The 18,159-nt window shown below is 58.6% G+C and overlaps 1 protein-coding gene across 6 annotated transcripts in view; it reads left to right on the top strand.

Annotated features, from left to right (window-relative positions):
- ELAVL3 (ELAV like RNA binding protein 3) overlaps positions 1–18,159 on the top strand; it is a 42,941-nt gene that overhangs the window by 6,089 nt on the left and 18,693 nt on the right. The gene's annotated exons all lie outside the window — the stretch shown is intronic.

The following is an 18,159-nucleotide window of genomic DNA, read 5'->3' as shown; positions in this document are numbered from 1 at the left end:
TGTGAGTGTGTGTCAGCGTGTGTGCTGATGGGTGTGTCTGTGTGTGTGTCAGTGTGTGCTGATGGGTGTGTGTGTGTGTGTCTGTGTGTCAGTGTGTGTCTGTGTGTCAGTGTGTGTGCCGATAGGGTGTGTGTGTGTGAGTGTGTGTCAGTGTGTGTGCTGATGGGTGTGTCTGTGAGTGTCAGTGTGTGCTGATGGGTGTGTGTGTGTGTCTGTGTGTCAGTGTGTGTGCCGATAGGGTGTGTGTGTGTGAGTGTGTGTCTGTGTGTGTGCTGATGGGGCGTGTGTGTGTGTGAGTGTGTAGATCTAGATCTATGGATATAACCTCATGTTTGCATCCTTATTACTTGTGATGCACGAATGCCTGAGACCCCTCCAGAATCAAGATCAGGGCCAGGCGCTGCCCAGACCCCGCCCGAGATGGGGCCCCCCATTGTGCCAGGCGCTGCCCAGACCCCGCCCGAGATGGGCCCCCCCATTGTGCCAGGCGCTGCCCAGACCCCGCCCGAGATGGGGCCCCCCCATTGTGCCAGGCGCTGCCCAGACCCCGCCCGAGATGGGGCCCCCCCATTGTGCCAGGCGCTGCCCAGACCCCGCCCGAGATGGGGCTCCCCCATTGTGCCAGGCGCTGCCCAGACCCCGCCCGAGATGGGGCCCGCGCGTCGTGCCAGCCGCTGGGCGCTGCGGAGACGCGCAGGGAGAGACAGACACACAATCCTTCAGAGCTGGATACATTTTTGTGCGTGACGGGAGAGCAGCTCCTGCAGAATTGCCTTTCTCTGGGTGCTGAGACAGCAGCTCCCCCCTGCCCCCCCCATCTCAGGCTCTGCAGGAGGAGAAGCCAGCCCGGCTCTGAACAATGGGAACTGACAGCAGGCTGGCTTTGGGAGGATGGGGGCTTGGTCTGGGACAAGCTCCCCCCCCACACACACACTCAGGTTTTGCATTTGCAAATTGTAAATCCTGGGTTTTTTCCCAATCCAGTGTCTCTCCCTCGGGAGGTCATTTAAAACCCAGCCGCTCTCCTGCGCCCCACACGGGCAGGCTGGCGGTGCCAGGCGCAGCACCCGGGGTCTCAATTCCCCCGCCTCCGGCTTGCCAGCTAATTTAGGAGCCTTTTAAAAACCATCCCTCCCCCCCCCCGCTGAATTGCAGATTTGAGCCACCCTCCTAGGACACCCCCCCCATCGTGTGTTTGCAGTTGTGCGGCTGGCTCTGCAAGCCAGGCCTCTGTCTACCTAATTTAACATCAAACCCCCCCCCCGTTTAATTTTATATTGTTTCAACCTCCCCCCTCCACACCAGGGGCCTCATGTGCTATGGGGCGAGGGGGCCCCCACTTGGTTTGCCCTCCCCCAACTTTTCATAGATCTCTATGGGGCACTTTCCCCCCCACCGCCCGCCCCGCAGACTTGCCCGTGACCCCCTAGAATAGGGTGATCGGACAGGAAGTGTAAAACGTCAGGACAGGGGGTGGGGGGTAATCGGTGCCTAGACAAGAAAAAGCCCCCAAAATCGGGACTGTCCCTATACAATCGGGGCATCTGGACACCGTACCCTAGAGCCGTAGGCTGGGACGGGTCAGTGAGAATAGGCCGGGCCTGGTCCAGGAGTAGGAGTCGTTGTGTCTAAACCATCCAAGCCGGATAATGTTCTGACCCGACCGTGTCCCCCCCACCTTGATCCCCCGCCCCCCGGCCACTCCTGGTGTTGCCCTTGTCCTCAGTCTCTCCCTCGCTCATTTCAACGGCCACTAAACCGCCCCCCCCCCGCCCCCCGGTTTCTTTGAAGATCCTGCTGAGCCAGCGAGGGTGTAGGCCCGAGCCGGGGTGGGGGGCTCGGCGCAAACCGCTTCCCACTGGCGCCGGTCCCCGCGCACGTTAAGATCATCGTAAGCCCCCCCCACCACCACATTTTGAATTCAAGGTCGGTTTGAGAGCCCCTCCCCCAACAGAGAGACACTTTTCCGGAGCGACAAAAGCCATTTTGACCTTGCAGCGATTCCGCGGCGCCTTGGGGCCCAGTAATTCACTGTCCCCTCGAGCATCCCTCTTGTGGGGGGGCGGGGTGTGCAGAGAAAGGGGAGCTGGGGGTGGAAAGTGAGGTGTCGCAGAGGGAGGAGGGGTGGATTTTGGGGGCCCCTCATGGGCCACAGCCCGGTCTGGACAGAGCAGTGGGGGGCCGGGGTTGGGGTGGGGGGCGGGATGGAGGAATTTGGGGAGGTCCCCAGTGGAATATGCCATGGGGGGGAGGAGAAAGGGGGGATGGCAATCTCTGGGGAGCCCCCAATGGAAGCTGCCCCCCTCTCTCCGTTCCCTTTAGCGGTGCTTTTTGTGTCATGGGGGGCTGCAGGGAAGGGGGCAGAAATGCAGCAGAGAGGGGATGTGTGTGTGCATGGGGGGGGCTGCAAGGAAGGGGGCTAGGGGAGCCAGCAATGCAGCAGGGAGGGGATGTGTGTGTGCATGGGGGGGTGCAGGGAAGGGGGCTGGGGGGGCAGGAATGCAGCAGGAAGGGGATGTGTGTGTGCATGGGGGGGTGCAGGGAAGGGGGATGGGGGGCAGCAATGCAGCAGGGAGGGGATGTGCGTGTGCATGGGGGGTGCAGGGAAGGGGGCTGGGGGCAGCAATGCAGCAGGGAGGGGATGTGTGTGTGCATGCGGGGTGCAGGGAAGGGAGCTTGGGGGGGCAGCAATGCAGCAGGGAGGGGATGTGCGTGTGCATGGGGGGTGCAGGGAAGGGGGCTGGGGGCAGCAATGCAGCAGGGAGGGGATGTGTGTGTGCATGCGGGGTGCAGGGAAGGGAGCTTGGGGGGGCAGCAATGCAGCAGGGAGGGGATGTATGTGTGCATGGGGGGGTGCAGGGAAGGGGGCTGGGGGGCAGCAATGCAGCAGGAAGGGGATGTGTGTGTGCATGGGGGGATGCAGGGAAGGGAGCTGGGGGGCAGCAATGCAGCAGGGAGGGGATGTGTGTGTGCATGGGGGGGTGCAGGGAAGGGGGCTGGGGGGCAGTAATGCAGCAGGGAGGGGATGTGTGTGTGAATGGGGGGTGCAGGGAAGGGGGCTGGGGGGCAGCAATGCAGCAGGGAGGGGATGTGTGTGTGCATGGGGGGGTTCAGGGAAGGGGGCTGGGGGGCAGCAATGCAGCAGGGAGGGGATGTGTGTGTGCATGGGGGGGTTCAGGGAAGGGGGCTGGGGGGCAGCAATGCAGCAGGGAGGGGATGTGTGTGTGCATGGGGGGGTTCAGGGAAGGGGGCTGGGGGGCAGCAATGCAGCAGGGAGGGGATGTGTGTGTGCATGGGGGGGTGCAGGGAAGGGGGCTGGGGGGCAGCAATGCAGCAGGGAGGGGATGTGTGTGTGCATGGGGGGTGCAGGGAAGGGGACTGGGGGGCAGCAATGCAGCAGGGAGGGGATGTGTGTGTGCATGGGGGGTGCAGGGAAGGGGGCTGGGGGGCAGCAATGCAGCAGGGAGGGGATGTGTGTGTGCATGGGGGGGTGCAGGGAAGGGGGCTGGGGGGCAGCAATGCAGCAGGGAGGGGATGTGTGTGTGCATGGGGGGGTGCAGGGAAGGGGGCTGGGGGCAGCAATGCAGCAGGGAGGGGATGTGTGTGTGCATGGGGGGTGCAGGGAAGGGGGCTGGGGGGCAGCAATGCAGCAGGGAGGGGATGTGTGTGTGCATGGGGGGTGCAGGGAAGGGGGCTGGGGGGCAGCAATGCAGCAGGGAGGGGATGTGTGTGTGCATGGGGGGGTGCAGGGAAGGGGGCTGGGGGGCAGCAATGCAGCAGGGAGGGGATGTGTGTGTGCATGGGGGGGTGCGGGGAAGGGGGCTGGGGGCAGCAATGCAGCAGGGAGGGGATGTGTGTGTGCATGGGGGGTGCAGGGAAGGGGACTGGGGGGGCAGCAATGCAGCAGGGAGGGGATGTGTGTGTGCATGGGGGGGTGCAGGGAAGGGGGCTGGGGGGCAGCAATGCAGCAGGGAGGGGATGTGTGTGTGCATGGGGGGGTGCAGCAGCTGAGTTTGTGTTTCTTAAAGTCACAGTGCAGGTGGCTTAGCCGTGGTGGAGGGGGAGCCCCATTTCTTCCCCCTCCCACGTGGAGGGGGGAGCAGTTTGGCGAGCTGACAAAGACGTGTGAAGGGGCGGGGGAAGCTGGGGAAGAGCCAGAGTTGGCTGGGGTGGGGGTGGGGGCTCTGCCACATCCCCTGCCTTTGGAGCAGGGACCCCCCCACGTTGCCTGCCCTGTCCCCCTCCGTGCACACACAGCGAAGATCTCGGGATGGGAGGGGGCTTTGTGCAGAGGGGATGGAAACGGGAGGGGGCTGGTGTGTTGCTATTCCTGGGGGGCTGGTGTGTTGCACTGGGGGGGGGGCTGGTGTGTTGCTGTTCGTGGGGGGTGTGATGTGCTGGGGGCTGGTGTGAAGTATTGGGGAAGTATTGGGGGGCTGGTGTGTTGCTCTGGGGAGGGGCTGGTGTGATGCTGTTCCTGGGGTGTGTGTGATATACTGGGGGCTCGTATGATGTACTGGGGGGCTGGTGTGTTGCTATTCCTGGGGGGCTGGTGTGAGGTATTGGGGGCTAGTGTGTTGCATTGGGGGGCTGGTGTGTTGCTCTGGGGAGGGGCTGGTGTGATGCTGTTCCTGGGGTGTGTGTGATGTACTGGGGGGCTCGTATGATGTACTGGGGGGCTGGTGTGTTGCTATTCCTGGGGGGCTGGTGTGAGGTATTGGGGGCTGGTGTGTTGCTCTTCCTGGGGGGCTGGTGTGTTGCATTGGGGGGCTGGTGTGTTGCTCTGGGGAGGGGCTGGTGTGATGCTGTTCCTGGGGTGTGTGTGATGTACTGGGGGGCTCGTATGATGTACTGGGGGGCTGGTGTGTTGCTATTCCTGGGGGGCTGGTGTGAGGTATTGGGGGCTGGTGTGTTGCTCTTCCTGGGGGGCTGGTGTGTTGCATTGGGGGGCTGGTGTGTTGCTCTGGGGGGGCTGGTGGGTTGCTATTGCTGGGGGGCTGGTGTGATGTATTGGGAGGCTGGTGGGTTGCTGTCCCTGGGGGGGCTGGTGGGTTGCAATCACAGGGTGGGGGGGTGGTACATCCTTCTCCCCCAGGGGTGCCTCCAGCCTGGACCCCGCCCTCCCAGTCTCATCTCTCTCCTTCCCCTTGGGCTGCCAGTCCCTGGGCAGCGCTTTGAGCCCCCAGAAAATGGCTGCTAAGCAGGCACTCCCTCCCTGCCCTGCCCCATGGGGAGATGGTGGGGTGCCTGGGGCAGCCCTCCAGTGATGAGCTGAGAGCCCCACCCACCCTGCTTGGGGAGGCCTCACTCTCTGGGGGGACGGGGCCCTGCATCCCCAGCCCAGGAGGAGTGTCTGGGGAGGGAGGATCCTTGGGGTGAGGGTGGGGGATCCCATGTGGCACAGGCCCGGTGGTGAGACCCTGCTGCTGCCATGGTACCCAGGAGTCCTGCTTGACGCCCCCCATCCCCACCTGCCCTGGAAGGACCCAGGAGTCCTGGCTGAACCCCACCCCACATCAGCACCTGGCCTTCCTCAGCCCTGCCCCATTTCAGTCCCTTTCCAGTTCCCTGCAGGGCTCAGCCAGGGCACCTGCTACCGGCCCGGTGCTGGGAGGGGAGTGGGTAGAGCGGGGTGGGGGGGTGGGGCTGAGAGTCAGGACTCCTGGGTTCTATCCCCAGCTGCAGCTCGGGGCCCTGGGGGGATGTTATTGTCCGATACTCCCGGCTGGGTGTCACCCTTTGTTCTTTGCACCTTTATCCCTTCCTAGAGCGGGGGGGGGCAGGGGGGATCTGTGCCGGTCAGGCTGCCCTGCCCCCTCCAGGCCTAGCTGGCCTGGCGCTGCCCGGAGCCAGGCCCCCCTCCCCAGGCTCAGGGCTCTGAGGTCCCTTCTGCACAGAGCCCACTTGGCTTTGGGCTCAGGGTCCTCAGTGCTCCCCCCCAGCCCCATGGGACCCCTCTCTGGACCCCCAGAGCTCAAACGTAATGAGTTCCTGCAGCAGGATGTGAGCACGTGTGGTGGGGAGCAGGGGGCTGTGGGTTGGGAGTGAGAGGCACCGGTGGAGTTGCGGGGAGCCCAGGGTGGGGTGAGCAAGTAGGACTTGTGTCATGAGTAGTGTGTAGGATGTGGGGTTACTGGTCCACTTTGTGGTCATTAAGGATCCAGGACTCCTGGGTTCTCCCCCCGCTCTGGGAGGTGAGTGGGGTGTAGTGGGCTAGAACAAGAAGGCAGGGCTCCTGGGTTTTCTGTGCCTCAGTTTCCCATCTGTACACTGGGGAGAATAGCCCTGCCTTGCCTCGTGGGGTGGGGGTGGGGGTTAGATAAGCACCTGTTGTTGTAGTATCTGACTCCCCCATAATAAGGCACCTCCCAATCTTTATCCTCACCCCCACCCCCATGAGGCGGGGCTGTTATTCCCATTGTACAGATGGGGAAACTGAGGCACGGAGTGGCTAAGGCCTTTCTATTGGAAGGTAGGAGCCTAAATACCTTCATGGCTCTGGTCTAAGAGCAGGGAACTGAGCCCAGGGCTCCCAGGGCAGAGGTCTAAGTACTGGGCCCAGCTTCCTGCCTGGCAGCCCCGACTGCGCGTGCATTCATTCCCCCTCCATGGGCTTGGCTGGCACCGTTCTCCCTCCCTGCTCTGCCCGCCCCAGGGCCTTGCACCCTAATCTGCTCTGGGGTGGGGGGCTGGGCTCCAAACGCTGTGGCCCCCACAGCAGCTGTGCAGTGCCCTGGGGGCCAGAATGCGCCAGACCCCTCCTGAGGAGCTACCTGCCCCCCAGCTCCCAGTGTGCCGTCCCTGCCCCTGGGCATCAAGTGAGTCTCGGTGCCTTCCCCCCAGGCCTGGGGCCCTGTGTGAGGGATCTGTGGGCACCCGACTCTCCTAGGATGCCGCTGAGGCTGGGGGCAGGGCAGATTCCCTGAACCCCCCCTCCCCCCCCACAATGGCCCACACAGCCAGGGCTGGGCTCAGCCTAAGGGAGGTTCTTCCCCAAGGCTGATGGAACTAGATAGACCCTGGGCTGATCCCCCAGAGGCAGGTGCAGTTACCCAGCTGCCCCTGGGGCTTGGGCTTGCAGAGCTGCAGAGGCCCAGGCTGGGAGCCAGAACCCAGTGTCCTGTGTTCTAGTCCCGGCTCTGGGAGGGGAGTGAGGTCTGGTGGTTAGGGCAGGGGGTGCTGGGAGCCAGGACTCCTGGGTTCTAGCCCCAGCCCTGGAAGGGGAGTGGTGTCAAGCCCCAGAGCCCAGGGCGGTTCCATGCTGTAAACAAGCCCAACGCGGGTGCATCCCGTGTGGCTCCTGGCCCTTCGTCACGTTGCCCGGGGCGACCCGCAGCTGGGAGATTTGCCCTCCCCCCCAACCCGGCTACGGTGCTGGGGAGGATCAGTCAGCAGCAAGAGATGCCCGCTCCCCTCCCCTGGCACTGCCTGGGGGAACATTCGCCTGCCAGAGCTTCTAACAGAACCCAGGAGTCCTGCCTCCCAGCCCCCACCTCTGCGCACCCACTGGACCCCCAAGTACCCCTTCGTGGCAGGGCGAGAGGCTGAGAGCTCTAGGGTGTCCCCTGCAGGCGGCAGCTTCTCCCTCTGGTGGGGATGGGCCAGGCTGGCGGCTCTTTCCTTGGCTATGCAAAGGTGGGGCTGGAGGGGGAAGGGCTCAGGGGGATACAGGCAGGGCACATCCAGCAACTGGGGGCGGGGGGAGGATGCTCTGGGGGGCAGATTGGCAGCACCCTGCAGTACGAGGCTGCAGGATCGTTGTGGGGGGGGGGACTGAGGGTGCAGAGCAGCAGCCGGAGGGGGTGGGGTGGGGGACTGTGAGGAAATAGGGCAATTCCTGACATTCCACCCCCCCTCCGGATGAAAAGCCCTCGCCCCCGGATGAAAAGCCCTCCAATTCTAGCCTGGAGGCAGCAAGCCCGGCCCTCCCCCAGCCGGGCGGGTTCTCGTGGGGTGGTGTGCGGCACCAGTGACTGGTGGCGTGACACCCTGGCTGGGAGGGGCACCCACTTGCCATGTATCCAGACCCCCTCCCCAGCACCTGGGCTGCTGGGACCCAGGGCCTGGCCGCCACATTCTGGGAGCCAGGACTCCTGGGTTTTATCTCCTGCTCTGGGAGGGGTGGGGAGGCCTAGCAGTTAGAGCGGGGGGGGCCTGGGAGTCAGGACTCCTGGGTTCTATCCCTGATCTGGGTCAGGGCAGTGCCCAGCATGATGGGAGCCTGATCTGGGTTTGGTCTGGCACAATTGCGGAGGGGGGGGAGGGCTCGGACTCCATCTTGGTTGGGGTCTGGGCAGCGCCCTGCACAACAGGGCCCTGATCTTGGTCAGACCCTCTGTGGAGCTTTGCACCGTCTTGGTGGTTTCCTGAGAGGTCCCAGGGTGAGACCTCCAGGGTTCCCGGCCTTAGGTCTCGCTGCGTGTGTGTCAAACCCCAGGTGGGTGGGGGTTTTTAGGGGGCATCAAGGTCAAATTTTAGCCACCTCCCCACCCCTCCTTACTCAATGTGTCAACTCAGCCAGGCAGGGGCTCTCTCTCCATTTTGAGCCTGAGCAGTGCCCCGAAGAGGGGACCCTGATCTGGGTCTGGGCAGTGCCCAGCACAATGGGGCCCCGCTCTTGGTCAGACTCTGTGCGGAGCACCCCCGCCTCCCCCCCCAGCATTCTGATCTGGGTTGGGGTCCGTGCAGCACCTGGCACGATGCTGGGCCCCCATCTCAGCTAAGGACTGCCTTTGCGAAGTGCTTTGAGATCTGTGGCTGAAAGGGGCAATACAACAGCACTGCTATAACTGTTGTTTCCCTTGGGCATGGCGCACTCTCTGGTGAGCTCTGATGGGGCGTGAGCAGAACGATCGGTCCTGCTGGGCGAGAAAGCAGGAGTCTAGGAGGCTTTGGAGACGGTACAATTCTCAGGGAGTCTGTGCGTAGCAAACCAGATTCCAGCAGCACCAGGGTTCATTTTGTCTGCGCCGGCTGGGCTGTGAGGATGCAGGATGCTAGCTCTGTGCCCCTGGGCGATGCGCGTCCTGAATGCGCAGAAGCGTGAGACACTATTGCAACGAATGTTCTAATCGGCACCTGTGGTTAATCGATTTGGAGCTGGCTCTTTTTGAGCGGCGAGAGCTCTTTTAATTGGCACAACAGCTGGGCTATTGCATCGGTCACTGAAACGGCTTGACATGCTGTGTTGGAACAAAAGCATGGTCCAGTGATTAGAGGAGGGCGTGGGGTCTCATGGGTTAGAGCAGGATGTGGCTGGGAGTCAGGACTCCTGGGTTCTGCTCTCAAAGCCTCCCCACAAGCCTATGGGATTTTGAGAGAGTCAGTTCCCCTTTCTCATCCTCAGTTTTCCCAGGTCAAGTGCCGCTGGTGTAAAGCCAATCAAGGGAAGAGTTTTTGCACATCCCCAAATGCCACGTCAGGCTGTTAGATGCAAACTTTGTCCCAGGGGAAACAGCCGAGGCCCCGTCTGGACTTCCAAATGCAGAAGTGTTTCTACATTTCAACCCCAAGCCATTGAAAAGCGCAGGAGCGGCTTAAAAATATCCTGAGATTTTGAAAAAAAACCCATGGTGGGAGCTTTATTTGTCTTCTGGCTTCGGAGCCATGGGGAGGTCGCATTTTTTGGCCTTTGTCCATGAGGGCTAGAAACTGACGTTGGGTTTTGTTTTCAGTTGGAAGCTGAGGGTCCCAAAGAATCCCGTGACTCCGGGAGCTGGGGCTTTCTGGTGAACCCCATTGAGGGGGCAGCCCTGGGGACTGGATGGAAGCAGAGGGCTTTAGCAGGGTTAACTGGGTCCAGAAACACCTGCCCTTTTTGGTGAGGACCTGAAGTCCTTAGAGCCAGACTTCCGAGCGCTTCCAGACTCGGGATACCACAGCACCATGGGCCTCTGACGGTCGGGATGGTGTGGAAGTAATTATTGAGGCGGGGCTGATAGCAAGACGACCAGAGCCAACAGTGCGCTGGGGGCTCTGTAATGTTCTGTACTCAAGAACCACGTCGAAACAGGGGGCAGTGAGTAGGGGTGATTTTCCCTCTGTATGAAGCATGGGTTAGAGTGACACTGCGTCCAGTTAAAGAACATAAGAAAGGCCACACTGGGGCAGACCAATGGTCCAGTGTATCCTGTCTTCTGACAATGGCCCATAGCAGATGTGAGTGAACAGAACAGGGCAATTAGCACATGATCCGTCCCCTGTCGTCCAGTTTAGGGACACCCAGAGCTCGGGGCTACATCCCTGATCCTCTTGGCTAATAACCATTGGTGGACCTGTGCTTTGGGAATTTATCAAATTCTTTTTTAACTCCATTATACGTTTGGCCTTCACCACACCCCCTGGCAGTGAGTTCCGCAGGTTGACTGGGCGTTGTGTGAAGAAGAACTTCCTTGTCTTTCTTGTAAACCTGCTGCCTGTTAATTTCATCGGGTGACCCCTGGTTCTTGTGTTACATGAAGGGGCAAATAACACTTCCATATTCACTTCCTCCACACCATTCGTCATTGTGGAGCCCTCTATCCTAGCCCCCGGGTTGTCTCTTTTCTAAGACGAGCAGGGGCCCGGTCTTTTCAATCTCTCCTCACACAGAAGCTGTTCCATCCCTTTAATCATTTTTGTTGCCCTTCTCTGTATTTTTTCCAGTTCGAAATATCTTTGTTGAAATGGGACAGCCAGAACAGCACGAGTATTCAGGGTGTGGGCGTACCATGGATTTATTTCGAGGCATTATGATATTTTCTGTCTTATTATCTGTCCCTTTCTGAATGGTTCCTAACATTCTGTTCGCTTTTTTGACGGCCGCTGCACATTGAGTGGATGTTTTCAGAGAACTCTCCACAAAGACTCCCAGATCTCGCTTGAGTGGTAACAGCTAAATTAGCCCCCATCATTTTGGATGTATCGTCGGGCTTATGTTTTGCGAGGTGCTTTACTTTGCGTTTATCAACATTGAATTTCATCTGCCATTTTGTTGCCTGGTCACCCAGTTTTGTGAGATCCCTTTGTAGCTCTTCGCAGTCAGCTTTGGACTTATCTGACTTTAATAATTTTTATCAGCTGCAAACTTGGACACCTCCCTGTTTACTCCCTTCTCCAGATCATTTACGAATACTTTGAACAGCACTGGTCCCACGGCAGATCCTTAGGGGACCCTGCTCTTTACTGTTCTCCATTCTGAAAACTGACCATTTATTCCTACCCTTCCGTTTCTGATCTTTTAACCACTTACTGATCCATGAGAGAGCCTTCTCTCTTATCCCATGACTGCTTATTTTGCTTTAGAGCCTTTGGTGAGGGACCTTGTCAAAGGTTTTCTGAAAGTCCAAGTACACTATATCCACTGGATTCCCGTTGTCCACAGGCTAATTGACCGCCTCAAAGCATTGTAATAGATTGGTGAAGTGTGATTTCCCTTTGCAAAAGTCATGTAGACTCTTCCCCGGTGTATTGTGTTTCTCTGTGTGTCTGATAATTCTGTTCTTTATCAATTTGCCTGGTACTGAAGTTCGGCTTACTGGCCTGTAATTGCCAGGATCACCTCTGGAATCTTTTTTAAAAGTCGGTGTCACATTAGCTATCCACAAGTCATATGATCCGGAGGCTGGTTGAAGCGATAGGTTACATGCCACAAGTAGTTCTGCAATTTCATATTTGAGTTCCTCCAGAATGCTCAGGTGAATCCCACCTGGGCCTGGTGACTTATTACTGTTTAGTTTATCAGTTTGTCCCCAAACCTCCTCTATTGACACCTCAATCTGGGACAGCTCCTCAGATTTGTCATCTGAAAAGACTGGCTCAGGCGTGGGAATCTGCCTCGCATCCTTAGCCGTGAAGACTGATGCAAAGAATTCACTTAGCTTCTCCACAATGGCCTTGTCTTCCTTGAGTGCTCCTTTAGCACCTCGATCGTCCAATGGCCCCACTGGTTGTTTGGCTTCCTGCTTCTGACGTACTTAAAAAATCATAATTTCGTTGCTGTTCGGTTTTGTGTCGTTTGCTAGCTGCTCTTCAAATTCTTTTTTGGCCTGTGTAATTATACTTTTACACTTGACTTGCCAGGGTTTATGTTGCTTTTTATCTTCCTCAGTAGGACTTGACTTCCGATTTTAAACGATTTTTTTTGTCTCTAATCGCCTCTTTTACTCTGTTGTTTAGCCATGGTGGCATTTGTTTGGTCCTCTTACTGTTTTCTTAACATTTGGGGTATAAATATACTTTGAGCCTCTATTATGGTGTTTTTTAAAAGTTTCCATGCAGCTTGCAGGCATTTCACTCTTGTGATTGTTCCTTTGAATTTCCACTTAACTAGCCTCATTTTTGTGTGGTTCCCCTTTTTGAAGTGAAGTGTTACTGTGGTGGGTTTCTTGGTATTTCCACCCCACAACCAAGATGGTCCATCTGGCTAGTGCTGGTGGGCTCATATTAAAAAAGCTGCAGGAAAAACCAGAGAGGTGCAGAGAAGAATGACAAAAATCATCGGATCTGAGGACTGGAAGGGACCTCGAGGGGTCACCTAGTCCAGTCCCTGGCTCTCAAGGAAGGACTAAGTATTATCTAGATCAGGGGTTCTCAACCTTTCCCTTTGTGAGGCCTGCCCGACGTGCTATAAAAACTCCATGGCCCACCTCTGCCACAGTAACTGGTTTTCTGCATATAAAAGCCAGGGCCGGTGTTAAGGGGTAGAAAGCTGGGGGTTAAGGGGTAGCAAACAGGGCAATTGCCCAGGGCTCCACGTCACAGGGGGCCCCCTGAAGCTAAGTTGTTCCGGCTTCTGCTTCAGCCCCAGATGTCAGGGCTCAGGGCCCCAGGCTTCAACCCCATGCAGTTGGACATCGGCTTTCTGCTCTGGGCCCCAGCAAGTCTAACACTGGTCCGGCTTAGTGGACTCCCTGAAACCTGCTCGCGGCCCCCCAAGGGGCTCTGGACCCCTGGCTGAGAACCACTGATCTAGACTGTCCCTGACAGGTACTTGTCTACCTGCTCTTAAAAATCCCCAATGTTGGAGATTCCACAACCTCCCTGGGCAATTTATTCCGGTGCGTAACCACCCGACAGTTAGGGCGTTTTTCCTAATGTCCATCCTAAACCACGCTTGCTGCAATTTAAACCCACTGCTTCCTGTCCTATCCGCAGAGGTTAAGAGGAACAATTCTTCTCCTGCCTCCTTGTAACAACCTTCTGTGTACTTGAGAACTGTTCTCATGTCCCCTCTCAGTCTTCTCTCCAGACTAGACAAACCCAATTTTTTCAACCTTCCCGCATAGATCACGTTTTCTAGACCTTTATTCATCCTAGCAACAAATCCACTAAGGGCTGGAGAAAGAAATGCCTGACGGTGAAAACCAGTGGGTTGGTCTGTGCTTTTAACATTTTTGCTGGCGTCGCTCTGTTGAGTAGGCGTGTGGAAAGCCGGTAACTGATGGAGTTGAGCCAGCGCACGCTTTAGTGTAGACACAATTGTACGGCTGTGAAAGCTCTCGGGGGACTGGCATCAGCTATACCAGCAAAAGCCCTGTTCTGCCGGTAAACGCCGGGTTTCCATCCGTTTGCTGGTCTTGCTCGTGATTAGCCATGAGAACAAACTCCCCCATGGAGGATTCCTGTCTGGCAGCTGCTTAGTCAAACACAAGTGGCTGGGCTCAGCACAGGGCGAATTCTCGGGCCCGTGGGACAAGGTAGATGGCCCCTTCTGGTGTTAGAATAGATGATGCTCCATAGATGCCAGCATGGAGTGGAGGCGACCGATAGCTGGGGGGCCCACTCAGACCTGATGGACCTTGGGGAAATGGACCTCTGGGGGCCCAGAGGCCTGTTAGCAAATCGAAGCCCCCTCAGCACCTCCTCTGTGCCAAGCGTTCTGTCCAACAGGAGGCGCTAGCTTGTGGACTGTCTATCCCCACCGTGGAGGCAAGAGAGAGAATCTGACGGGCTCTTTAACCCAACAGCCCTTGGCCGAGCGAGATCCAGCTTCAAAACAAGAGATGGATTTAGGCTGGGAACAACGGGGCCAGTTTTGCCCAGCGAGGGGCATGAACCCGGAGGAGCTGCCTGCGGGATGGGACGGTTTTTGCATCGCTTGGGGTCTTTAAATCCCAACTGGGAATCTTTTGCTAAAAGAGATGCTGAGATCCCTGGGAGGTACAGCCAGAAGGGACCGTTCTGAGCATTTAGTCTGACCTCCTGCATTGCGTGGCCCAGAGAAGCCACCCAGCTGTTCCTGCACTGCGATTCTGACTCGCTCACCCACCAGATATGGGCTGGGAGCAGCGGTGGGAGCCTCTGGAGGTCAGGCTAGAGGATCATGCTGGTCCGAAAAGTCTCTGGCTGTTGCCTGAGGGCTGCATAGTCTGGCATGGGGAGAGAGAAAAGCTTTGGGGGCAGTGGAGGAGTCGTCTGGCAAACATCGCCACTGAAATACTTGGAGCCCGGGAGCCGAAGGTCTCAGGGGACGCGGGCAGAGGCAGAATGGCTGCATGGGGACGCCTGTTTCCGGGGCCACTGGGATGCTGCCTGGGTACGAGAAGGCAGCGGTGGTAGGCGGGAGCGGTCCGTGGCGGTGCCTCTGGGCACTGTGGGGCTCGGGGGTGTAATGAGGCATCAGATCACGTGACTGTTTCAGGAGGGCCTGTCTGGAAGGCAGGAGGGCCTAGTGGTTAAGACACTGGGCTGGGATGCAGGTGCTCTGAGTTTGAGTCCTGGCTTTGCTGCAGAGGTTCTGTGGCCTCAGCGTCAGGTTATCCAAGGCCCTGCACCAGTGGTGGGAGTCAGAGCACTGAGAATCTGCCCCCAAACTCTCAGAGATCCCCTCAGTCAAACAGGAGTTAACCCTTCCCCGTGCTAGTGAGCGGGTGAACAACTGAGGGCAGGGACTGTGTGTCTGGGCAGCGCCTGGCGCGACGGGGCCCTGGTCTGGGTTGGGGCCTCTAGGTGCTATCATAATACGGCGGGCCAATAGCACCCTTTCATTCTGCCTGCCATGTGGTGGGTGCAGCTGGGGAGATCTGAACGGGGGGAAGGGGGTTGATCCTAGTGGACTATCCTAGGGCTCAGCATAAGGGCTAGAACTCAGACGTCCTGGCTCGCTGTCTATGTACCCTCCCCACTAGGTGCCAGTACCCTTCCAGACAGGGGACCAGAACCCAGGCGTCCTGGCTCCCAGGCCTCCCCATGACCCCCAGGCCGCCCCTCCCCCCGCAGCTCCAGGAACAGAACCCCGGCGCTCTGACCCCCGGCCACATCACTAACACGCTGCCTTGGCTACCCGACCCGTCTCGTTTTCTCGCCGATTGTCTCCCTGCGCCGTAGAGCTCCCCTGACTTTGGGGGGGGTGGCGGGGAGCGGGGCGGTGGGGGGCGGATGTGTGGGAGAATAGCAGCGCTCCGTGGCTGGCAGCCCGGTGCCTCCTGTCGCCTGGGCGCTCAATGCCCCATTGTCCGCAGGGCCCGGGGCCAGCATTGTGTGTGCCGGGTTTGTCTCTGCGTGGGGGGGAAGGGGAGGGGGCGTTTCGCTCCTTTCTCGCCTGCCTGCCTGGCGCACAATGGAGGATTATCATACCACGGATGGCTTGCTTCGCTGCGGAGACGGGCGAGGGAGGACAGGCCCGGGGTCAGGACTCCTGGGTTCTATCCCCGGCACTGGGAGCAGAGGGAAGTGGGGTCTAGTGGTTAGAGCAGTGGGGGGAGCTGGGAGCCAGGACTCCTGGGTTCTGGCTCGGTCTCCGGGAGGGGACTGTGGTCTAGTGGTTAGAGACGGGGGGGGAGGCGGGAGGGGGGCTGGGCACAAGAACTTGATTTTAAAATGTCCCTTGATGGAGGGCGGTCCGGCGATTGTCGTGCCACGGCCACAGGGCGGTTTCTCCAGCTGGGGAATGGGGATATCAGCTTTTCCCCCCACAAACACTCTTGAGAGGATCTTAAAAAAACATAAGATTTTTTTTTAAAACCTCAGTCCCTGTGGGGTGTTTTCGCTCTGGGTGCTGAGCCTGTGGGGGGCACGTTGTCACACCTCTCGCGACACCCGCCAGGGCGTTTTGGTGGCCGTGAAAGCTGGGATTCCCTCGTCAGCCCCATGACTTGAGCAGCTGGGGGAAACATCAAATTTTGCCAGTGTTCGCAAAACTGCAGCTGTGGCATTTAAAGTGGATCGAGGGTTAGAACACCTGGGCTCTGGGCCCAGCCCTGGGAATGCGAGGGGGCCTCATAGAGGAAGGGAGACTGTGGACACCTAGATCGAGCCCCAGCTGTGGGAGGGGAGTGAGGTCTAGTGGGTAGAGCAGAGGACCTGGGAGTCAGGACTCCTGGGTTCTAGTCCCAGCTGTGAGAGGGGAGTGGGGTCTAGTGGTTAGAGCATGGTTTTTTGTTCTCACTTCTGCCCCAGATTTGCTGTGTGATACTTCTAAAAAAACCACTTACTTGCTCTTGTGCCTCAGTTTCCCCAGCAGTATCATGGGGGACCCCTGTCCCCCTTTTCTGGCATATCTATTAAGGCTCTGAGCCCTTTGGGCCAGGATTGGCTCTCCCTTTGGGCCTGTGCATCACTCAACACCCGGAGGCCCTGATCTTGGTCAGGGGTCTATGCAGCGCCCGGTGCAATGGGGCTCCGATTTGGCGCGAGGCCTGTCATGGTGGTGGGTGCGTGGCAGTAAGATCGGGGTTATTTGGCTTTGGCATTAAAGCCAGTGGGAAAAAATTCTGAGGAAACATTTTTTTCCCCATTGGGATTTGCTGAGTAGAAAGTGAAATGTTCTGCGGAGACAGTTTGATTGCCACAGACGTCCTCTGGAAACTAGGCAGGACGCGGCTGGAACCAGATCACCCACCCAGCTCCTCCACAGCCAGCTGGGCAGACTGCCCCAAGCCGGGCACACGGGGGCTGGATGGTCAGGGCTCCCGGGCATCACGCAGGGCAGGCTGCCCCAAGCCGGGCACACGGGGACTGGCAGGTCAGGGCTCCCAGGTGTTCCGTGGGGCAGGCTGCCCCGAGCCGGGCAGTGTTTTCCCCACTTGAAAATGCACCTATAGAATTTTACCCTCATGGGAAACACCCCTATAGAACTTCCTGGGGCTTCCCTAGCAGAGGAGCAGGGTCCCTTGAAACCTGGAGGATCTGGTCGAAAAGGGTTTTCTGTAGGTGCTTTAGAAGGTAATCAACGATTCTCTCCCACTATAGGAAGAGACTCTCCCTTACTGAACTGAATCAGGGTTTCTATCCCTTCTGTAGGTATCTACAGGCCACCTATGGAATTACAGGCTTCTCTCCTTTCCATGGGTATTTAGAGACCCCCCATAGAACTGAGTAGAGACTTTGTTCCCTTCTGTATCTCGAGACCCCCTATAGAATTGAACAGGGAATTCCATCCCGCCTATAGACCCCTCCCAGGGCTATATAGCAGCGGATGGAGGGGCTGATCCCTTCTATAGGGGTTTGTAGGGAGCCTATGGCAGGGGGAGAGGGGTGAGTAGATGGGGGAAGGTTTGGGATACCCTTCAGACCCCCCCGGCCTCTCTGAGGGGTGATGATCCAGGGGAGGGATTTGGAGGGCCAGGGGGGCAAGAGGACCCCCCATCCCCGCTCTGGCCAAACTGGATTAGGGGATGGCGTCTCTGTTGCCAAGTGGTTGCTGAGAGGATGGTTGCTGTGGCAACTGAGGCCCGCGGGCTGGGCCAGATGGCTGTCACGTGGAAAAGGGGACCGGGGGGGGGGGGCGGGGATCAGGCCTGGGGTGTGTGTCTCAGTCCAGCCCCCCTGCCCCCGTGACATATGTTTTCTGGGGGAGGTGGGGGGGCTAAGCTCGTTGTGTGGCGTTAAGGCGGATGGAGCCGGGGATCATCCTAATTAGGGGCTTAGCCCGGCTAAGCTGGGCCACGGCCTGCAACCGACACCGTGGCCGGCTGCGCTGTGGCAGGGGATGGCCCCGCCGCCCGCCCGCAGACACAGCTGCCCAAGCCAGGTGGGGCCGGGGGGCTGGGACAATGGCAGGGCCCCAAAGGGGGGCTGCTTCCCTCCTTGGGCTTGTCTGTCTATCGCTCCCCCATCCCTCCATCCCCAGGCCGGCCCATCTGTCTGTCCCCAGCCACTCCTATCTATCTATCTATCTATCTATCTATCTATCCCCATACACCCCCTCTATCTATCTATCTATCTATCTATCTATCTATC

This window comes from Lepidochelys olivacea (genome assembly GCF_965140295.1).
Source record: "Lepidochelys olivacea isolate rLepOli2 genome assembly, chromosome: 20".
Classification (NCBI taxonomy): domain Eukaryota; kingdom Metazoa; phylum Chordata; order Testudines; family Cheloniidae; genus Lepidochelys; species Lepidochelys olivacea.
The sequence above is the reverse complement of the archived record's forward strand: the minus strand, read 5'-3'. Positions and strand labels throughout refer to the sequence as shown.